We start from the raw sequence: 23321 nt of genomic DNA on the forward strand, positions 1-23321 counted from the left end.
TTGCTTGTGTCATGGCTTCGCCACAATCTCCAGATGTACTGTCCGACACAAACTTGTACGCAAAGTTTTTATTACGTTGATGGAAAGATCTGTGATGTGATAACTTCTGTCTGTTATCTCAGAATATAATTATTGTTCGTTAACCTAAAATAACTGATTTTATTTAATGTTTGTATGTGTGTAAAGAACATTTCCTCCGAGCTACTGCCATTTTCAATGTAGCAGATGTACGTTGCTTGTTGGCCACCATTGCTGCAACATTCTCTAAATTCATCTAAAGCTGGGCGTGACGCCCACATATTCACTAAAAACTGGCTTAATTTTTCAATGAAAATAAAATGTGCAAGCAATACAAGCACATACGGTGAGAATTTTAAAGTATTTCAGATACTCCAGAACGCAACCAGCAGCATATGTTTAACAATGACGCAGTTCATTTTCTTTTACTATTTTCGGCTACTTATAAATGTTTTTAGGTCATTAGCAGCCGTATATACAGAAACTAAATTTACCCTGAAAATAAGATAGCCCCTGTTCTCCTATTTAATCTGCTGTTGTAAGAGAATATTCGTCGTCACATTCTTATGAAGCTAGCCACATCTTTAAACAAATAGTAATTATCGTGAGACGTTCGACCTGAATTACGTGTACTATTACGTGAAACGGACACCATACTCTTAACAGTGTTATATAATGCAACGTACGTGAAAATCGTATAAAACTTAAAGTAATTCAAAGCAAAGTTTTACAGAATAATAATAATCATTCTCCTTTCATATCTTTCATCAGATTTAGGGAAATTGAAGTGCAACATTTTTTTCCTTTTATTCGTCACATACGTTTTTAATAATTTAGGATATATTACAAACGGTAAACAAATCATGTTCGGTAAGCAATCCTCAAAAACAGATTTCTGGGTGTTGTCAGGAAGAGTCAACAGTAGCTGGACTAGAACCAACAAATTAACAGAACTGTATATAAAAAGGGATACACTCTTGAGAGCTCATTTTCTACTTTATGTGACATTTAACATTTTGATGCCCTGCGAATGTGCTTTACGAATCTCACTTAGAAAGTAATTTCCCTTTACAATTCTGTTTCTTATTGATGACACATTTCTTCTTCTTTTATTCTGGTTTGAGGCAGACTCAAATCTTTTCAAGTAACTGTTTCGTCAGTTTGACGACCATCTCTCTTGCGTAAGTTATTATGGAGAACACAACATGGTTCTGTTTGTCAACAACAAAACTGAATTTCATATTAATTGATCACTGGAACACAAATCATTCATCGTAGAAGCTGTTCAATGTACCTAGGAGCCCGTTAAACGCGGTAACTCACGCGAAAATATTTTACGTCCATATGACAGTAGTATACGCACTGCGAGCCCTAATGCTTCGTCACCAACAAACATATACGACGTAACTCTCACGCTGTCATTAGCATAAGCAAGAGGATTCTGGTAAATACGGTGTATTTTCGTTCACGCGTTTTGATAACAATGATTTTTTGACAATCTGAGCCGATTTCAGACTTCCTTGCAGACAGAAATGAACATGTCGCTCTTAAGGAAACAAATTCGTCAGATGTAAAGATAATTTCAGCAAACGCCAAGGAATTGTGATAGGACCGTTACTGTTTACAATGTAGTCAGATCTAGGACAAACAGACAACGCTTGCGTAACTGAATCAGGATCATTAAGGGTGTTTATGCTAGTTTGCTTGTACTGAATAATCTCTCCCATTAGTCTCTTTTTAGACACAAAACAGTAGAATATTCGTGACTTTTCTGGTACAAATGGCAGACAGAATAAGGTATAGAGCTCACTAGAATGGCCGCAACTTCCCTCGCAGGTATGTGTTAGCTATCTACGTGTTAGACAGGAACGTATAAAATACGATAACGCGGATGCACGTGCTACATAGGAAAGTACAACTACTCGATAACTCGGCTGACGAAAGAAATGAAGAAACGAACGAATACGGTGCTGGCTGACCGGCGCGGGCGGCGCGAGCGAGTGGTAATGCGGGTAGCCCCGCAAGTTGGGGGGGGGGGGGGGGGCAAACGATAGTTTCCGTTGTGATGTAAGTGGCGAGGATCTGTCAGATTCCCCGTTCCCCTTGCATAGCAAAATGTGTCACCAAGGTGTCCATTTCTCTGCTGTTTGACTTGTCTCGTGTCCTACACATCTACATCTACAGATATATTCCGTTAGCGGTGTGTGGCGGAGAACACAATTCGGGCCAAAGTCATATTTCCTCCCCCCCCTCCCTCACCCCCTCACCCCCTCACCCCCTGTTCCGATCGCAAATCGCGCGAGCGAAAAACGACTACCTGAATGCCTCAGTACGAGCTCTAATTTCCCGTATCTTTGAATGGTGATCACTGCGCGATTTGAAAGTTGGTGGTAATAATGTATGCTCTACATCCTCGGCGAAGATCGGATTTAGGAATTTAGTGAGCAGCCCCTTCCGTTTAGCACGTCGTCTATCTGCAAGTGTGTCCCACTTCAAAATTTCTATGAGATTTGTAACGCTCTCGCGATGGCTAAATGTACCAGTCACGAATCTTGCCGCTCTTCTTTGGACCTTCTCAATCTCTTGAATCAGACCGAGCTGGTAAGGGTCCCATACAAACAATACTCTAAGACTGGACGAACTAACGTATTGTAAGCAGTTTCCTTTGTTGAAAGACTGCATCGCTTCAGGGTTCTACTAATAAACCGCAATCTAGAGTTTGCCTTGCCCGTTGCTTGTGTAATATGATCATTCCATTTGAGATCATTTCGAACAGTCACAGCCAGATACTTGACGGATGTTACCGCTTCCAAAGACTGAGCATTTATATTGTACTCGTAAATTAATGGGGATTTTCGCCTTGTTATACGCAGTAGGTTACACATACCAATATTAAGAGACACCAAGCATTTATTTTCCGCAAACTCTCATTGATTTGTTGACAGATTTTGTGTGATACTGCTTTCCTGTAGACTACAGCATCATCGGCAAACAGTCTAATGCCGCTGTCAATACCATCAACCAGATAGTTAATGTAAATCGTAAAAAGCAGCGGACCTATTACGCTACCCTGGAGCACACCTCATGTTACGTTTGTTTCTGTTGAAGTCACCCCATTTAGGACGACATATTGCTCTCTGTCTGTCAGAAAACTTGACTGTGCCAAGAACATTTTGGTAGCGTGTGCGGTCGCATGTACTATCACTCAAGTTAACATGCTCCTGAAAACCCAGTTTACACCTGTAACGTTTCGGACTACTGACTTGTTGCCTGTTCCATGCTAATTTGGCCAGTCATTACGGCCATGGCTTACTTCAGTGTGAAATTGTATCACTACTGTTTCCTGCGCTTGTTGTATTGGCGCTAGTTCTTCGTGATGATCGTTAGTGAAAATTTTGGTTTAAATAGCAGTCTCATTACGACATGTGAAATGGTAGGGGCGGGAGGGAGTGGTAAGCTACAAAGCCACTTTACAAGCGTAGCTTAAAAACAGTTTTATCGTTAGTCTCTTCTAAACATTAAACACTTGAACACAGACGACCAGTTCGGAAAGCTTTAAACAAACTCTGTTAAACAGCAGTAAAGAACTTTATTAACTTTTCAACTCTGATTACTGACAATAAAATAATGTTGACAATAAGCAGTATGTACGAAAAATTCGAAGAATCTTCAAGTATGAGGTTTATTCTCTAAAAAAAAAAAAAAAAAAAAAAAAGCTACAACTCATAACTACACCAACTGCTGAATCAGGAAACCACTCAGGACAAGCAATTAAACAACATATAAAATCCTTGCGCATCCATTGATAAGCAATGGAGAAACAACAGACTTAACTTGAGTGTGTGTGTGTGTGTGTGTGTGTGTGTGTGTGTGTGTGTGTGTGTGTGTGAGAGGGGTTGGTTGGGAGGGGGGGGGCGGTTATGAGCCACAATATTGGTAGGTCCTTCAGTACACTTGATAGACTTTCTCTTTACAATAGTCAAATTCCTTGCCCTTCGGGTTAGAGTAACTTATGATACCTTTAAATGGTTCAAATGGCTCTGAGCACTATGGGACTTAACTTCTGATGTCACCAGTCCCCTAGAACTTAGAACTACTTAAACCTTACTAACCTAAGGACGCGACACACACCCATGCCCCAGGCAGGATTCGAACCTGCGACCGTAGCGGTCGCGCGGTTCCAGACTGTAGCGCATAGAGCCGCTCGGCTACCCCGGCCGGCGATACCTTTAACATAAACCTATTAGCACCAGGCATAGACAAGAAGTCACGGCGCATAATTAAGATGTTTAATAACGGCAACAAACGTACGTAACCCCACGCACACATATACAGATAATTTGCAAGTGAAAAGTAATTACAATTATTAGAATTATCCGTAGGCATTCAACGTCACAAACCCACTTAATTTGAACCTTTCGATTTAGCCATATCTGAATTCAACGAATACATGATTGATCCTTTTCATACCAACTTAACAAACAATATGATTGACTTCCAGACACTTCAATTAAGGAGTAACTATTTGACCAATGCAAACAAGAGCACTCTCTTTTATGTAACAATTCCAGATCAACAGCAGTTCAAACATTTTGAGACAGTTACCCCTAATCCACACCCATTCATTAAGTCAACAGCTAGTTCAAAAACACCTTCTCGATTTACGAGAAGCACTAAGGTCAACCCACTTAATCGTAATATAATTCTAAAGGGTTCTGTGATCATGCACCCAGCTGATCTTCACGCAATGGCTGAGTAAAGGGAACTCCGTTTAAAGCACAAAATATATAAAGTACGGTAAAACAGCAACAACAGCACATGGTAGTTCTTTAAATATGAACACCGTACTAAATTACAGCCAACTAAAGCTAAGACATTCCTCAACGGACGAAACAAATTTGAACAGTAAAACCTAGGCACATTTCTAATATCAAACAGTTAAGACAACCAGCTGTTTGACAACATATACGCTCAGCAGTGCAATCAGCCCATAGAATAGCTTATAATAGCAAAAATCCACTCGTACTTCTACTGTAACCAGGAAGTGGGACACGCTAATGCTTTGAACAGCCGTTTACCCACCAAACCAACCAAAGTGACAAACGGTCATCGCTGTTTGTGAATACCACTGCAAACTGGCCCCTCAGACTCGAGTACAAGTACTGTCATCGGATTCGCACTCATCGGCCAATCACAGCGAACAAAACACCCTTACCTCATCGCCCACTCGCTCTTTCACTCTGCCAGTAGGCGCCTGACGCACCACCTCGCCGAGTATCCTCGCACCACCGCGAAACCACACTTTAAGCACTCCAGAGGAACCGACACGCCGCGAGCGCTTCAGTAAACTCTCACGGCAGCGCCCCTGATCGGAAGACTAAACCATCGAAGACAGTCGATGACGAGAAAGGCACTGTGGCCGCGAAGCCAGAGCGCAAGGCTCAGTCTCTTCCCCTTAAGGTAAAAAAACCGGGGTTAGTGGACCAACCGAACATTTACGTAAGTCCTTTTCCATACCCTGGTTACTGACATCTTTCACCTGGCTAATACGTGCTCCCACTACCTCACCACCAAGCGTCGTTCAACATTATACGGAGACGGATTAACAGTGAAGGTAAACATAAGTGGTAAGTGTTGCCTGATGTGATTCGTGATGGGCGGTATTCATCACATGCATGAGCCATCCAATAGAGGGGTCCCATCGAGTGTGACTGTTTCAATGAAATGTTATGACAGCAGATCTGAGGCTACTATTGGCATGTTTGGCGAAGAACGGCTTTAGATAGCACGGTGTGATCGTCACATAGCGGATGGCACTCCCAGACCAAACCTTTTAAATTCTCTGGATGAGAATGTCTGAGCTTTATCACTCACGAACTGCTTAAGAGCACCAAAAAGGAAAAGATCTTAGACAGACCTGACATTGGAGGTACTTGCTTTATTCTAAATCAACCATATAAGCAGTGGAAACGTATCAACAACCACCGACAAATACCTATTTCCATGCTTAGCGCGCATGAGGGTTCCAACATTGCCAATAAAAACCTTCTCCATGGGAATCTCTGCTGTCTCAGAATTGAGGTCTCCCCTTCTCGAATTAGTATTGGGTTTAGATCTCAGACAATCTTGACGCCGAATTTCCTGATTCAGGTTAGGCCACGTCAAGCTTACCTTCATCTTCATGATTGTTTCAAACGTTCCCAGGTCTCCCTCACACGTGGATTCATGGAAGTACTTGAAGATTGCTGGGATTAATTGGGAGACCCCTGCAGCCTCTTAGGCTATCCACGTGGACCGCGCTCGCCTGTGGTGTTCGAGCGAAAGCACTAATATTCTTCGCGAACGTTGGCGGAAGTTGCTGAAGATACCGACGCTAATGACACCATTTGAGCTCATGTAAGTTCGACAGTCGCAGTCACGTGAGCCATGCGGATTTCACGTGGCTGCATTCATTTGCACACAGGCTGTGAATTTACATTGTGCGAATGCGCGATGCCCTTCGCTTAGCAATAGACTTGGGCGAAATTTTTGCGGATGACATATAAGTTACTATTCGTTATTCACGAATAACAAATATTTCTCGAAACATTATTCACTTACACGAATAAAAATCTTCGTCACCTGTGTATAAAAAAATGTTGAGGGCTATTATATAAATTTGAAATTCAGTTACATTTATGGCGCCAATTCTCGTCATTTATGAAACAACTGTACTTTTCGTTTCTTTTAAATTAGTTGTCAGAACAGCTCTTTTTTTGAACCGTCTCATCGAAGACTTTATTTGATTTACGGAGATTTACCTATGTGACACTAAACAAAATACGTTATACACACGAAATTCACACCTGAATTCTTCTTTAATCATGACCTCGATGTATGACTTTCAGCTCAAAATCTTCTTCAGCAAAAATTAAGAACTCGTGAAAGCCGCTGTAGTTTTTGGCAAATGATTCGTAGGGATTCCACTTTAACTTCACTTCTCAAATCAGATTCCTGACACAATTTTCTTATTCTGTCATAATGTCATTCGAAACTCGTGAGTCAATTTCTTTGATATTTCTTTGGCTATTATACTTCTGAAATTCGTTGTAAGCCTCCCTTATTCATGAACAGCAATACAAGTGACTTACTTGTTTTTAAGTAGTGGTAAGACTTTGCTGCAATAATTGTAGTTGGTATAGAAAGGCAGAAAACGTCTTACAATCGTCTGTTGACACTTTTGCGATATACAAGTTGCAAGTTTGCTCCAATATTACGCATTCCTTTATATACTCGAACGCAATGTCTCTCATGAAATTTTTGAATGTCCAAGCTCGCAGTAACTGCATAGATGGATGTGGTATCGTAAAAAAATCCATATTCTAACAGCGGTCCCACTCAGTATTAATACTAAAACACTTTGGTTGACATTGGACGTCCACCATCATTTCATAAACGCTGTAGGAGAATTTGATTTAAAAGTGTAGAAATGTTCATCATTAGAACAACCTAATTCTTGCTTGGTTCACTCATTTAGTAGCACTACAACCACTAATTGCGTATTTATACTAATTAGACACAACTATCTGATAGTGCTTGCAATCTAAGAAAAGTGTTGAAGGTTGAGAGTTTTTGGCAGCTGGATTCCCATTATTGGCTGTTTACTTAGGGCTATTCTGTCGTGTTAGCAGTGCGATGGGGAGACATATTGGCGGAGTGCAAGACAGAATGAAGGGGGCCGAGTGGGTAGTGTAGTACAGCTGTAACGCACTAAGCAGGCTGTCCGCGGCAGCAATAAAAGAATGACGTGCACTGTAGCCAGTGCCCTAGGGCGCTGCGACAGTCAGCTGGCTCCGCGCTGACAGTTGTGAGCAGGCTGTGCCGTGGAGAACGCATATGGCTGCCTTCAGTGTCCGTGCCCTTCTCGAAGCGGCCAGACTTCGGTTGCATCCTGAAACAAATTTCATGACGACGTTCAACAGCTTGTGGGACTTGGGGGAATTTCCAGATCTGGAGAGTCGTACCCTATGTCTTAAAATTTGTAGCCATCTCTTTCTGACACATTATTTTGTAAAACACAGCATGCATTTCCTACGGCAACTGCATCTCGAACGCACACTGGCAGATGAAAAATTCTCCGTTCGTCATTTATTTGCCAGAGTGTTTTCTATAAACCGCCTAGTCCAAGACAGTCGGTTTTTAAAGATTGTTTTATTGTTTCTTAAAATCCTTCTCCATAACGACGCATTCATTTTTCAGATATATCATATGTCTCTTCTCCGACAATGACTAGTGGCGCCGGTACTCCCTCGTTTAAAAGGCGGCTCTCCTCCAATACCTATAAACTTTTAGTAACGAATATTTACTATCAAAAACAGTCTTCATCACAATTTATTTATTACGGTGACCGGTTTCGACCACTACTGTGGTCATCTTCAGACCAATGAGTAAGGACCTCCTTCTGCTTGGAATTTCAGTAGTCATTCAGTAGTGATTGACAGTAAATATTTGTAACACTTTGATCACTGTTCACTCCCACAATGTATTCAAAAGTAATTTTACTAACGAGATTTTCATGCAAAAGCGCTAGCATAAAAATATATGAGGCGTTATATTTTCGGTATGCTCCAGCATCTATTAAGTGAACTTACAATCGGCAGCGCATAAAACAAACAAAACGATGGAAAAATAATTTTATAACTATAGTGAGGAATTTTTGTTATGACGAGAAAGGTACAACGATTCCACGTCCATCTCGCTCGGCTGATTGATCACTACTGACCACCAGGAAGCTGCTGACTAAATTGCCTGCTGAACATTGCCCCTGCCTACTGCCTTATAGTCCAAACTACTGAGGCCGCGTGCCTACAAGAATTTTTATGTTTCATATGTTGCGTTGTAAATCAAGCAAAGCTCTGCTCCACTTGAGGGATGCTTTCAGCGCTACAGTACTATACTAGGCATGGTGGTGTGCCCTTGACTTCCTCCCACCTCTGAATAGATACATCTAGTTACAGGGGGACCTACATTTCAACACGAGCTCCGAAATTCGATGCAACTTGTCTTGGAATTATTGTCGTTGTAGATGAGAGAAGCGAGAAGAACTGAAAATCTTAGGACCAACTGGTGATCGAACCGTAAGCTTAAGTTCTATCGTCTGGAACTTAAGACACTGAGTCACAAATGCACATCTGTGGACAAACCATTAATAAGGTATTTACAAAACAGAAACTGCGCTGCACCAAGGGAACAAATACTAATTGTGTGCGAAAAGTAAACAAAGGAGATATAATGGCATTATATGTTATTTGTTACCTAATTTACACATAATGAAGGCGAATAAATTTGTTTGAATAGGCTTATTTTTTTTTAATAATTATCCAGATAGAATACTATTCGAATAATACCCACCTATTTTCACCATTAGACCTTACGCTTCCTTTCTCTTTCTGTTCATATCATCAAATACAGTATAACGAGTCGTAGTAGTTAACTTGCTCGATTTACTTACGAAAGCCTACGGTGTAGTTTTTTAGTCAATTATAAACAAAGGTGACAATTAAAGACTGTTGTCAACCACCCAACGTAAATCTTTTTAATTTGTTCTCTTCGAAATTATCTAAATGCCAGGGCGATTTTAGCAACTGGCTGAAAGAGTGCATTAATTCATCAGCTGTTATAACACGGAAATATGCAGTTCCACAACTGAACCAATGACCTCCAAGAACACTAAACATTCGGTAGGAAGGAAGGAAGATTAAGTTTAATCCAATATTTGTTTGTCACTTTAGTTTTCGTTATATTCGTTGGCGAATCTCAGGTATACAGCGCAAATCTTGTCAATAAAAAACTTGGAAAATTGACAACTACAAAGAAATTCCAGTTCTAAATGCACTTAAATACTTCCTGGGCCCATTAGTGCCGCTGTATTGTCTCGAACCTACATGGGTAATGTTCCCTTATCCGCATCGAAAGACCAAGCAGCTATTGCTGGCCACTCCTTGAGTAACCTGCCAGCCGCGTGTGCAAGCATAGCGGGTGATGACTGCGCTATTCACGCGGAGTAGCCACGCGGCTGCAGTAGGCTACTAATTGGCAGCGCAAGCAGATCTTACATTTGTCATCATTCTTAGTCTTGTAACACAAGACTCCTTTACTCAACGAATACCCTGGAACTATCTCACCAGCTTCGCCACAGTTCTTAACTAGCCCTAACTCCAGGTTGTTCATTTGCTCATTGCCCAAATTATTAAACAAATCAGGTACTTCAAATGGTTCAAATTGCTCTGAGCACTATGGGACTTAACTGCTGTGGTCATCAGTCCCCTAGAACTTAGAACTACTTAAACCTAACTAACCTAAGGACATCACACAGATCCATGCCCGAGGCAGGATTCGAACTTGGGACCGTAGCGGTCACGCGGTTCCAGACTGAAGCGCCTTTAACCGCACGGCCACACCGGCCGACAAATCAGGTACTTCGCCAAGAATCACTCCGACGAGCGACTTACTCTACAGATCAAAAGCTGCCTCTTCAGCTTTAGCCTCAGGCTGAAACAATCGATTTAGGGAGTCGGCAACTTAGTTATCAGTTCCACTAATGTGCAGTTATTCGTAACATCAGTCTCGCTAGCCTCCTTGTTTTCGCGAACGCGTCAACTACCTGGATAACGCTTAGTTACCCGTTTCTCATAATAACGCCCTATGTTCTAAATGGCTTAAGCTTTACTTGGATGTAGCTGTAGTCATATTTAAAGGCAGTAGCAAGTCACTAGAAACTGTGGCAGTGGATGGTTACTTGATGCTTTGGTGTTTACAATTTCCTTTAAAATTTTGAATACCGAATGCCACTAACTGAGACCTTCTGAATACTGCTAGTTATCTGGAAAGAAGTGCTTAGGGGTGGGGGGGGGTAATAACAAGCAAACTCCTATGGGATAGGGGTGGTAACGTGGAGTGGGAGCATGGAAAGAAAACGATGGAAAAACACAAGAGGGGAAAAGAGAAGATGGACACAGATATGAGGGAGGAGGTGACGTATAGAGAGAGGGGAAGGGGAAATGGACGAAGAAAAGGAAGAGCCGTATAGAGAGAGGGGAAGGGGAAATGGACGAAGAAAAGGAAGAGGAGGAGATGGGCTAGAAAGAGAGTAGGAGGAGATGGCCAGTGAATTGCGGAGTAAGAAGTGGACAGCGAAAGAGAAGAAGAGATGGACACACAGTGAAGAAGAGGAGGAGATGGAGTGAGAAGGGGTTGGAGGAGATGGACAGAGAGAAGGAGAGGAGGAGTTGACAGAGAGGGGAGCAGGAAACAGCTGGGGGGGGGGGGTTGGAGGGATAGGAGGAGTTGGAATACCAGAGCTGGAATAGATATAAACCCAGGTAACACCAGGCACTCAGCTAGTATGTAGGGTATGGTGAGGCTATTCCATTTTTTCAGCTGAAAGTTCTACATGACACGAAACTTTTAAAAAAATCTGTCAATTTGATATACAGGGTGAGTCACCTAACGTTACCGCTGGATATATTTCGTAAACCACATCAAATACTGACGAACCGATTCCACAGACCGAACGTGAGGAGAGGGGCTAGTGTAATTGTTTAATACAAACCATACAAAAATGCACGGAAGTATGTTTTTAAACACAAACCTACGTTTTTTTTAAATGGAACCTCGTTAGTTTTGTTAGCACATCTGAACATATAAACAAATACGTAATCAGTGCCGTTTGTTGCATTGTAAAATGTTAATTACATCCGGAGATATTGTAACCTAAAGTTGACGCTTGAAACCTCCGACGTTCAGTTGCGTGTTGTAACAAACACGGGCCACGGTCGGCGAGCAGCATCTGCAGGGACATGTTTACGATGACGACCGCGTATACGAGTGTGGCTGTAGTGCACTGTTGTGGTTTGGTCTAGCTGTCGCAGTGTCCGCATGTAGCGCTTGCTGCTATTGTTATTCTGCATTCGTCTCCGCACGCAGACCAACTGTAGTACACCGTGTTACCAGACGTCTGTGATAGTGTAGTGTTGTAGGAACTGTGACCATGGTGTATTCGAACTCTGAAAAGGCGGAGATGATACTCATTTATGGCGAGTGTCGACGAAATGCAGCTGAAGCCTGCAGGGTGTATGCAGAACGGTACCCGGACAGAGAGCATCCAACGTGCCGCGCATTGCAAAACATCTACCGCCAACTGTATGCAACAGGTATGGTCGTAGCACGCAAACGGGTCCGTAACAGGCCCGTCACAGGAGAAGCGGGTGCAGTTGGTGTGTTAGCTGCTGTTGTCATGAACCCACACATGAGTACACGGGACATTGCAAGAGCCGGTGGACTGAGTCAAAGTAGTGTCATGCGTATAGTGCATCGTCACCGCTTTCACCCGTTTTATGTGTCGCTACATCAGCAATTACATGGTGATGACTTTAATCATCGAGTGCAATTCTGTCAGTGGGCATTAACAGAGAATGCGTTGCAGTTCTACCTGTTTACCGATGAAGCGGGTTTCACAAACCAGGGGGCAATGAATCTACGGAACATGCATTACTGGTCCGTGGACAATCCTCGCTGGCTCAGACAGGTAGAGCGACAGCGACCGTGGAATGTAAATGTATGGTGCGGAATCATTGGCGACCACCTAATTGCTCCTCACTTCATTGCAGGGGCCCAAACAGCTGCAACATACATCGCGTTTCTACAGAATGATCTTCCAACGTTGCTCGAAAATGTCCCTCTGCAAACGCGTCGACGTATTTGGTATCAGCATGATGGTGCACCTGCACATTCCGCAATTAACACTAGGCTGACCCTTGATAGGATGTTCGACGCGCGTTTCATAGGACGTGGAGGACGCATAAATTGGCCAGCCCGTTCTCCTGATCTTACACCTCTGGACTTCTTTCTGTGGGGCACGCTAAAGTAGAATGTGTACCGTGATGTGCCTACAACCCCAGAGGATATGAAACAACGTATTGTGGCAGCCTGCGGCGACATTACACCAGACGTACTGCGGCGTGTACGACATTCATTACACCATAGATTGCAATTGTGTGCAGCAAATGATGGCCACCACATTGAACATCTATTGGCCTGACATGTAGGGACACACTCTATTCCACTCCGTAATTGAAAACGGAAACCACGTGAGTACTTGTACCTCACCCCTCATGGTAATGTACATGTGCGTCAGTGAAAAACACCAATAGAAAGGTTTTAGCATGTGGACGTAATGTGCTGTTCCAGTCTCTTATGTACCTAAGGTCCATCACCGTTCCCTTTGGATCCCTACGTAATTCGGTGCTCTCCGATACACACGATCGAACAGCGGAGGAGTGGTACTCAAGCGTCAACTTTAGGTTACAATATCTCCGGATGTAATTAACATTTTACAATGCAACAAACGGCAGTGATTACGTATTTGTTTATATGTTCAGGTGTGCTAACAAAACTAACGGGGTTCCATTTAAAAAACGTAGGTTTGTGTTAAAAAACATACTTCCGTGCATTTTTGTATGGTTTGTATTAACCAATTACACTAGCCCCTCTCCCCACGTTCGGTCTGTGGAATCGATTCGTCAGTATTTGATGTGGTTTACGAAATATATATAGCGGTAATGTTAGGTGACTCACCCTGTATGTGTGACATATTAATTCTCAGTATATTCCAGTTTATAAAATGTCGACAGTCCTTTACACAAATAAAGTATTAAACAAGCATTTGAAGGAGGCAGATATCACAATATATAAAAATGGTGGGATTATTCTATCCAGTCAAGAGTCCATTGTTCTCAGTATATAATAGTGTAAAAATCATAAGCATTTACCGCAAGTAAATGTTTTTCTTCTTTTTGCACCTACACACACTTCTTGAAACCATGTAGCACATTGCTGGCACTTTATTCAGAGGAGCTGCCTGTACCAGGTGCTACTGCTTGCTTCATATCCTCCTCAAGCCGGTTTCTTTTTCCTTTTGCATGTACGGACAGTCTGAAAAGAAACCAAGAATTTCACAGCAAAGTATCAGTTAAACTAAAAATAATTTGACTGAGCAAGAATAGCCCCACGTACACTGGGTGGAATAACCCAATACGCAGACTTTTAGAAAGACGTGGGAAATCAGATTTTTATGGAAAAAGTCAACAATATCTGTTGATGCACACAGCATAACACGTGTTCTCATACAAGTTACGAGGAAAGTTTAAAATTTCACGTTACATCTTAATTTGTTAGGCAGTGTTCTTTAATTATGGCAATGATCCATCACGGTTTGCTGATCTCTAGAGCTTTTCTTCTGTCCTGTCAACAATGCAACAGAAAGCACACTTAGTACAATCAAATGCCTCGACTCATAGATACTGGCACACAGCGAGGGTAAAACGACCAAGACTCTATGAGGAATGTTGCACTGGTGCAACATTCTTGTTTCAAGGGTTTCCCTTCGTGAACGGAATTACCCCGCCTCACTCTATAAAATTTACAATTACTATTTTGATATTTTGTGATATTAAAGAGTTTGAAGTTGATGTTAATTTTCCGTTTCGCTGTTCTCTCATGTAGCCCTCAAAGCTGAACAGAAGTGGCTTAGCATTGGGAACTGTTATCGGAGATATAGTCTACAAAGAACGTGAATATATCTAGTTGACAAGGAGAAAATAGATTCAAATATTGTATACTGACAAACTGGGCTTCTTGGCACTTGTTTGAGAAACAAGAGATGCAGTTTCAAGTAAGGGGAAGACGGAATGTATCATGGGGAACAGCCTTGTAGTTATCCCTCTTAGGAGACAACACCGGCCGTCAAATAACATCATATGACGCTTAAACATCTGAGCAGACTTCTGTAGGATCGTCAGTTCCAGAGACGAAAACAACTGTGAGAAGTTTGAAACCTAAACTTGAAGCTAAATTGTGCAAATTTTTGAATAGTGTTCCAATTCGTTCTCCGCCTCCGGAGTTCTTCAGCCCCTTGTTGCCCATTCTGCGCATCTGTGATACCTATCCAAAACTGGAAATAAGTGTGGCGATTTTACTCCTATTTCAGTGCATCTGAAACGCTAAATCTTCACTGTTTCATGGTCTTCATCCAGGGTGTCAGTCACATACACATTACATACCGACGCTTGCAGTGTGTCCAGAACATTTTCAAGCACTGCGTACACCAGAAAGTATATACAACCAGGGGCTCTGTCCTGAATTGAAGCAGTCGCAGTCTCCAAAGTATCAGAATGAAAAATCGTCTTCGTTTTTGCAAGACCGAGTTGAGTCTGATTCCGAGCTAACTCCATCCTCAAAAACAAAGATCTCTCTTTTTAAAAGTACATTCAGCTAATTTTATATTAAAAAAAGGCAGAGTAACTTTTCATGTAATACCGGTATCCTGGCGGCGCGGGGCAGCCTCGCGACCTGAGCCATCTTGCTGCGAGTTCGCGGGGCTCTCCCCGTCGGAGGTTCGAGGCCTCACTCGGGCATCAGTGTGTGTGTTGCCCTTAGCGTAAGTTAATTTGAGTCACAATAAGTAGTATGTAAACGTAGAGACCGATGACCTCAGCAGTTTGGTCCTATAGGAACGTACCACCAGTTTCCAATTTTCCGGTATCCTTAAATAAAAGAAAATGCAAGATGTTGGTTTACTGGCCTTATCAGTTTCATTAATTTGACGTGAAAGTGTTATTAGAAATGGTAATAGACATACCTTTTTTTTAGCTGAGATCATTGCTGGCTGAGATAGAATACCAACGTACTATAATTCACTTACCTCAAAGCAAACGTTTCCATTGAAGGTATAGCTAATCTCATGTTGCTAAGATGATTCTGCAATGCATTGCTGTCGGTGGTAAGTAATTTTCGAAGATTGAGAAAGACATTCCGAAGTAGTTGCAAAATTTCGTTTCATCTCCTCGTAGCTCACTAAACACAACGGAAAACATTCTTGTAGTAAGCGACTATTCACTACTGGATACGCCCAGTCCTTCCTGCACATTTTTATCTTTTTCAGAACTTTTACCCTACGTACGCCATTTTGAACAGTGTCAAGCATCCATCGCGGCTACCAGATAAAAAAAAAAAGAAACAAGAAAACTATTGCAGTCTATTGGCGTAGCCTTCTTGTGGCTACGGAGAGAGTAATTTTTATTCTAAAAACGTTTCTCGCTCTACTAAAATGAGCAGTACATCTTCCTTAATTTTGTTGGTTCTATATAATCATTTAGTCTCAAGGTAATTTGTTATATGTCGGCTTTAATCATCAGTTTTTAGCATTTGTTAACACTGATACTTATTAAGAGTTTCGTGAATAGAACTGCTACTTAAGTGAAAAGAAACCCACTATATACGTAACTCTTCCCCCGGATCGTTAAATACCTGTGTCTAGTTTTGAAACTGAAAACAACTCTTATTGCAATGTTAACGTTAAGTGACTTCTTAAACGACACGTGGAAGGCCAACGTGGGGCACTACGTTGTATAGCAGATTGCCATATCCACTGCAGCCAACCGCCTGTATACTTCACCTAATTATTTTACACTAGGTATAGCTATGGCTCTCCCTCCAGTGTTAGAAACATTATCGATACGTTACCTACATTTAGCATGCAGCCATGTGAGTCCTAATGTGCACCAAATGTAAACAAAGAGAGTCTGCATTTTTCACCGCAAACTTGTCGAAACATGTGTGGCGTTTTACTTACTTTCAAAATATCATAATGACAATGAGCGGTAACGAAAAGAGAGCTGGTTCATTATCAAGCTTCAGTGTCACGCTATGAGGTACGAAAGAATGAAATTAATTTATTTGATAGTTCCCTCAAAATCGAACGAGAAAAATAGGGTACCGGAAACACTGGTGATTCCCGAAACAGTGATTTCCAATTTTTGATCGAAAAATATAAGTTTTACAGAGAAACTAACATATATGACACGACATTTCGATCTGAACAGTTTTTGCGAAGCTCGTTGTAGGACTACAGGACCCTGGGCCTAGCTGGAGTACGTCCTCCATTGTGGAAATTTACGGCTGGTATTGCCCTCGTCTAGACCTCTGACGCTCTAAGACACAATGCCCCATGGCTGCTTCTAGACTTTAGACCGTGAAATGTACCACAGGTGGACATCCAGGTGTCATTTATCACACTAAGTGGGAGGGAGAGGCACCAGAGCCATCTTTTATTATTTATTGTACCTCATGTAATGGGAAGCTACTGGAAAATCATATGTTAGCGTGACGATCGTATTGGAGATAACATATGTTGGCGTGACGAAGAATTCCCTTACGAGGAAGTTTTTTCGTCAATGTATGCGTTCCTTTTTCGTCAAGGACAAGCGGGCAGCACGCAACAACAATGAAGGTAGCTATTAAATAATGTGTTGTGTGCTTTCCGTTTTAAGTAATCACACCAAAAACGTATCATCGACATGTCGACAGAGACATGGTGGTTTGCTGAACGTGTTGCAGCTTCAGTCTCACCGGAAGCATCAGAGAAGATCACAGCCAAACCTGCAGAGCCCTTCCCCAGGCGCCAATGTTAATAGATAACGTCTCCGTCTCCAATAGAACATCACTTACAAATCCGGGGGGAGGGGGGGGGGGTCGAGGGACAAGGAAACTGTAATTCTGCCAGCCGACAAAGGCAGCTCTACGGTCTTAATGCCACAGGTGGAATGGACTAAAGTAAGGTTTACAGTGTTTTGAATGACATTGCCTTCAGGCTGACATTTTCCTCTGAAGAAAATACGAAACTTTTAAGAAAGAAATGTACCAGTACAAACTGTCGTCATGACCACAGTTACAAGAGTCGATGGACATGAAAGGAAAAATTTAATTGAGAACATAGTGTGAAAGGTTGTATCCGACGTCAAATGGTATTAATATGTACACAAAGTAAGCAGTAAGGGAAACCAAAGCGATCGTTGGAAAGTGCATTAAAGTTCAGAGAGTGGGAATATGAGCTTTGAGGTTTTACGAAGACACTGAAAGGGCTTGGCAGCGCAACAGAACTTAATGTATTTTGTGTTGAAACGTGCTTAGAAGATGAACTTCAAAAAAAGTAAAACAAATCGAATAATGCTGAGAGAGTTAGATCACGAAACGGGGCAGCAATAGCAGTACATTAGTTTCGTTATTTGAGCAGTAAAAGAACTGATGATGGTCTAGTTGTAGAGGATATAACATGGAGACCGATAATCAAAGCAATGCATTTCTGTAAATGGTAAATTTGTTAACATTTAATTTAAATTTAAATATTAGGAAGCCTTTTCTGGAGGTATTTGTCTGGAATGTAGACTTTCACGGAAGTGGGAAGTAAAATGTGGACGATAAGCCCTTCAGACATGAAGAGAATATACGCTTTTCAGAAGTGCTGATACAGAAGAATGTTGAAGATTGACTCGGTGTATCGGGTTGCTAGTCGAAAGGTACTTAGTCCAATCGGAGAGAAAAGAAATTTATGGCGAAACGTGACTAAAGGAAGCGCTCGGTTGATAGCATAAATTATGAGGCATAGATGAATTATCAATTTCGTGAAGAAGGAAAATATGGGAGAGTAAAGTTCTAGAGGGAGACCAAGACATGACTATTGCAAGCAAGCTCAAGCGGATGTAAATTTGCGTTGATGATTCCAGCAACTACATTCTCGTCACATGAATAAACTGATAAGATTAATTACTAGTGCCTGCCTGGTGATTCCCATTTATTTCAGCTTAGTCACTAACGCAGATTGCTCAATTTCGGAGATGGAAGGAGGACCTAATAGAAAAAAAGGAAGGAGATACCAGCTCACTAGCAGCTGCATTAATAGGACCGCTTAAAGTGGTTCTGTATTGAACCTTTGTTTCATTGTTCTTGACAGAGCACGAATTTGCAGCTTGGCTGTAAAAGCGTGTACGTGATTTGGTCAAAATATATCGGAGAGTTTGCATGTACTCATCACAGTTCTCAAATGTAGTATGAAATAAAGTCAGTCTAAACACCTTATATTCATTGAAAATGTATGTGTCAGACGTAGAAAATAAATTCTTGATTCCTATAACGAGGACACCCTTCATATTTTCGATTGACCGACTATAAATCTGTACTGTCATCATCTATAATGGAAGGATTTAATCGGAAAACAGTATACTGTGGAAAGAATTTTTTCTTAGATCGCGAAGTTTGTCTTTGTTCATGCTGCTGCGAGTATGGGCGCCCTGTCGGCTCAGGGGAGGTTACGTCCCGGGTTGGAGCGATTCATATTCTCGACTTCTAACACGGGCTTAATGCGATTCCTCCATCAGGCCTCAGTGTGACAAGTGGCTCGTCTCTTTGCCCCGAGCTCCCTTACCCTTGGGTAATTGGTATTCAAGGGAAGTAAACACAACTCTTCCCTAGCAGCTAATCTAATATCCGAAGCGTGACAAGAATTTCTCGGAATAATTGTTTTTACAGTGGAAGGGCGAGACTTAAACCGGTTATTTGCCTCAGGAAGCGTTAGCGACGGGCGTCTTGACAGTAGATTTACGTCAGATGCTTTGGTTTTCTCCCCACTTTACGTAGAAATAGCTTCTGGCGTCTTGCACCAGTGAAAACAACATAACGGCGAAAGGCTTATCCACATGGTAAAAGCTGTTTTGCTACGAAACAACCGCCAGCCAAATATTTATTCTTTGTTGAATTTAGGGTGAAATTAATCGGAAAAATACGTTGCTATGGTAGCAGTTGTCTGAAAAAAGCTTTTAGACGTTTCGCAAGTATTCGTCGGTTATTACGTGTAATTCATTCTGTTTTACTTAACCTCGTTGGGTACCATACTTTAAGATCTTTCTCTTAGGTCAGAAACGGGGCATCTTATAGGAATTGTACTCATGTGGATGAAGTGCATATCTGAAAACGTCTTTCGGATGTGTTGCCAATATTATACACAATCGTGCAATTACAACGTGGACATATTCTGCAGAGTGTGTATAAGTGTGTTTCTATTAATGTCATCGAAATTTCGTTTTGGTAAGGCCGAGGATAGAATAATTGTATTCAATTTAAGACAGTAATTGACAGAATCCACATATGGCATAAATACTGGCTGCATGATGGACATTGTAAGGGTCGTTTTATTTGTGTGACGCATCAATTACGGAATGTTGTTGCAAACTACGTCTCTTTCGAAAGACAGCTACCGTGTGCCATCACGACTGCATCGGATTGGATCTCACAAAATATTACTTACATGAAACGTATATGATTTGTTCCTAAAGTTAGAAGATTTAGTGAGCTGTATTTGACACGGGCCAACAAAGTATTCGAAGGATTTTGATTTGTTACACACACACACACACACACACACATACATACACAACAGTTATTGAAATAACAGCTGATCCGACGCTTGACACTGTAATGCTGATAGTATACGAAACAGTTTTTTTACTGAGGCTGCCGATTGAACCTAACAATATTAACACATTCTCCCGTACTCAAAATCCAGTGATATACCAGACGTGTGTCACGTGAGTCCACGGTACTTCGTAGTTTGTGGAGATTAATACATATGTTGCAGCTCTTTACTTAGAGGTATCTGATTCAATGGTCAAGTATCCAGTTGCTAAATACAAATGTTAAATAATATGCTGAAGGCAGTTTGTCATTACGTCCTAACATATTCGATGCAGAAAAGTGGGGACGAAAGGAAGCGAGGTTGAATGCACATACTATACTGAAGGGTAAAGACGTAACAACAGCGTTTACAGCATGTGTGTCCCACATCAGTGATAAGTAAGACGTGGCGAGGAATCAATAAATAGAGTGAAAACTTCAAAACTCTTACGTATTCATACTGATGAGAATTTAAACTGGAAAAGACACACTTTGGAAATCCTAAAGCAACTTAGTTCATCCACGGTTGTACTTAGTATCATTGAAAATTTTGGGGAGAGACAAATCAGGAAGTTAACATATTTCGGATACTTTCTTTCAATAATGTCATATGGAATAAAGTTCTGGGGTAACTCAAAAGCCTTCGTTGCACAAAAGCGCGCTATACGAATAACAGGTGGTGCTCATCCACACTCGTAGACATATGTTTAAGGAGTTGGGCATTCTGACTACTACTTCACAGTCTATTTACTCCCTCGTGAAGTTTGTTGTAAATAATCCACTACGATTCAAAAAGGAACAATGATGACATAATTACAATACCAGAAGTAAAATTGGCATTCATTGCTTCAAATTATGATCATCTTTAGAACAAAAAAGGTTGGACAATGTTGCAACAAAAATCTTTAATTACTTATCCAGTGATATAAAATGTCCGAGAGACAGCAAAGTAATATTGGAAAACAAGCTGTAAAAGGTTATCCTTAACTACTCCTCCATCCTCTGCAGAAGAATTTCTATTAATTAAATGTGTAAAAGGTGATGGTTATAATGTACTAACTCACATTTATTTTAAGAAAATAAAAACAACTTATAGATGTATAGCATGTAGCCATATTTACAAAATAGTTTGCGATGTGATTGTAAAATGACACATTCCACATCATGAAGATTTATCATGCGAAATGATCCGTGGAACATGAACTAACTAACGGTGCGCTTAGATAAGATTCCTACTATAGCCCACATTTCTCTTTTCAGTTCTTTTTTCCTTTATTAGCCTCGATATTCTGTTTTATTTTTATTAAGTAGAAGCTCATTGTCAATAACCTAAGGTGACAGAATCAGTCAATACATAAGCACAGTATATTATTAAAGGAAATAGACAAAGTAATGAAACGTTGACGCCTGAAAATTCTGATTCGATTAATTACAAACATACTAGAAAACAATTTACTTGATTACCTAATTTTAGCAATGAATAAGCATTCTAAAAATGAGTCCATAATGCCCTTTTAGTAAGACTATTCATAATCTTGTGAGGAAAGATTCAGAATGTCTACAAGAAAGCAAAACTGATTTAGATGAATCAGGCTGTTATTACTTCTTTGCTATTTCATCTCTTTTTGATGATTACAATTTCCCTACTTGTTCAAACAGATCAAAAGTAGACATGTGTGGATAGATAAAAGAGTAAAAAGAGTGAAATCCTCTTGTCCTAGTTGCAGGTTGCGTACGTAATGGCTTTCCAGGAGCAACAGAAATTAAATTTTCAGTATCTTATATTATTATTCATGGAATTTGAAAAATTAAAATACTGTCTTAATCTACTCAATAAGAGGCATAACCATATGTGCAAGAACTAACACAGTAAGACAGATATTAAAGTTAGAAACTGTGTAAACCTCTTGTGGTAGCATAACTCAAGGCGTGCAAATTATCCAACTATAGTCATCCTCCATTTGAGGATGAGAGCACTTTGCAAGTTCCAATAATTAAACAGAAAATTTCACGCTTTTTCGAAAGTTTTTCTCGCTAATACCCCTATAAATAATGGATGGAAAACAAGTTTACATCTTTTACGTTTTCGCTTTACGTGTACTAAAACCTCAGCATCAGGCATACTGTTTTAATCTATTACTTATATACTACGACCGCTACTCCCAAAACACTTTGCAGTCAGTATACACATATACTACTGAAATTTCAAGGGGAAATAAGTCATTAATCTATGAAAGGTTAATCAAAAGTAATAAAATATGTATTACTAGCGTTTTGAGGTTTTCAGCCGTAAGGGTTTTACATGCTTAACGTGAAATACACTCCTGGAAATGGAAAAAAGAACACATTGACACCGGTGTGTCAGACCCACCATACTTGCTCCGGACACTGCGAGAGGGCTGTACAAGCAACGATCACACGCACGACACAGCGGACACACCAGGAACCACGGTGTTGGCCGTCGAATGGCGCTAGCTGCGCAGCATTTGTGCACCGCCGCCGTCAGTGTCAGCTAGTTTGCCGTGGCATACGGAGCTCCATCGCAGTCTTTAACACTGGTAGCATGCCGTGACAGCGTGGACGTGAACCGTATGTGCAGTTGACGGACTTTGAGCGAGGGCGTATAGTGGGCATGCGGGAGACCGGGTGGACGTACCGCCGAATTGCTCAACACGTGGGGCGTGAGGTCTCCACAGTACATCGATGTTGTCGCCAGTGGTCGGCGGAAGGTGCACGTACCCGTCGACCTGGGACCGGACCGCAGCGACGCACGGATGCACGCCAAGACCGTAGGATCCTACGCAGTGCCGTAGGGGACCGCACCGCCACTTCCCAGCAAATTAGGGACACTGTTGCTCCTGGGGTATCGGCGAGGACCATTCGCAACCGTCTCCATGAAGCTGGGCTACGGTCCCGCACACCGTTAGGCCGTCTTCCGCTCACGCCCCAACATCGTGCAGCCCGCCTCCAGTGGTGTCGCG

This window comes from Schistocerca nitens, chromosome 1, assembly GCF_023898315.1.
Source record: "Schistocerca nitens isolate TAMUIC-IGC-003100 chromosome 1, iqSchNite1.1, whole genome shotgun sequence".
NCBI classification, from domain to species: Eukaryota; Metazoa; Arthropoda; class Insecta; order Orthoptera; family Acrididae; genus Schistocerca; species Schistocerca nitens.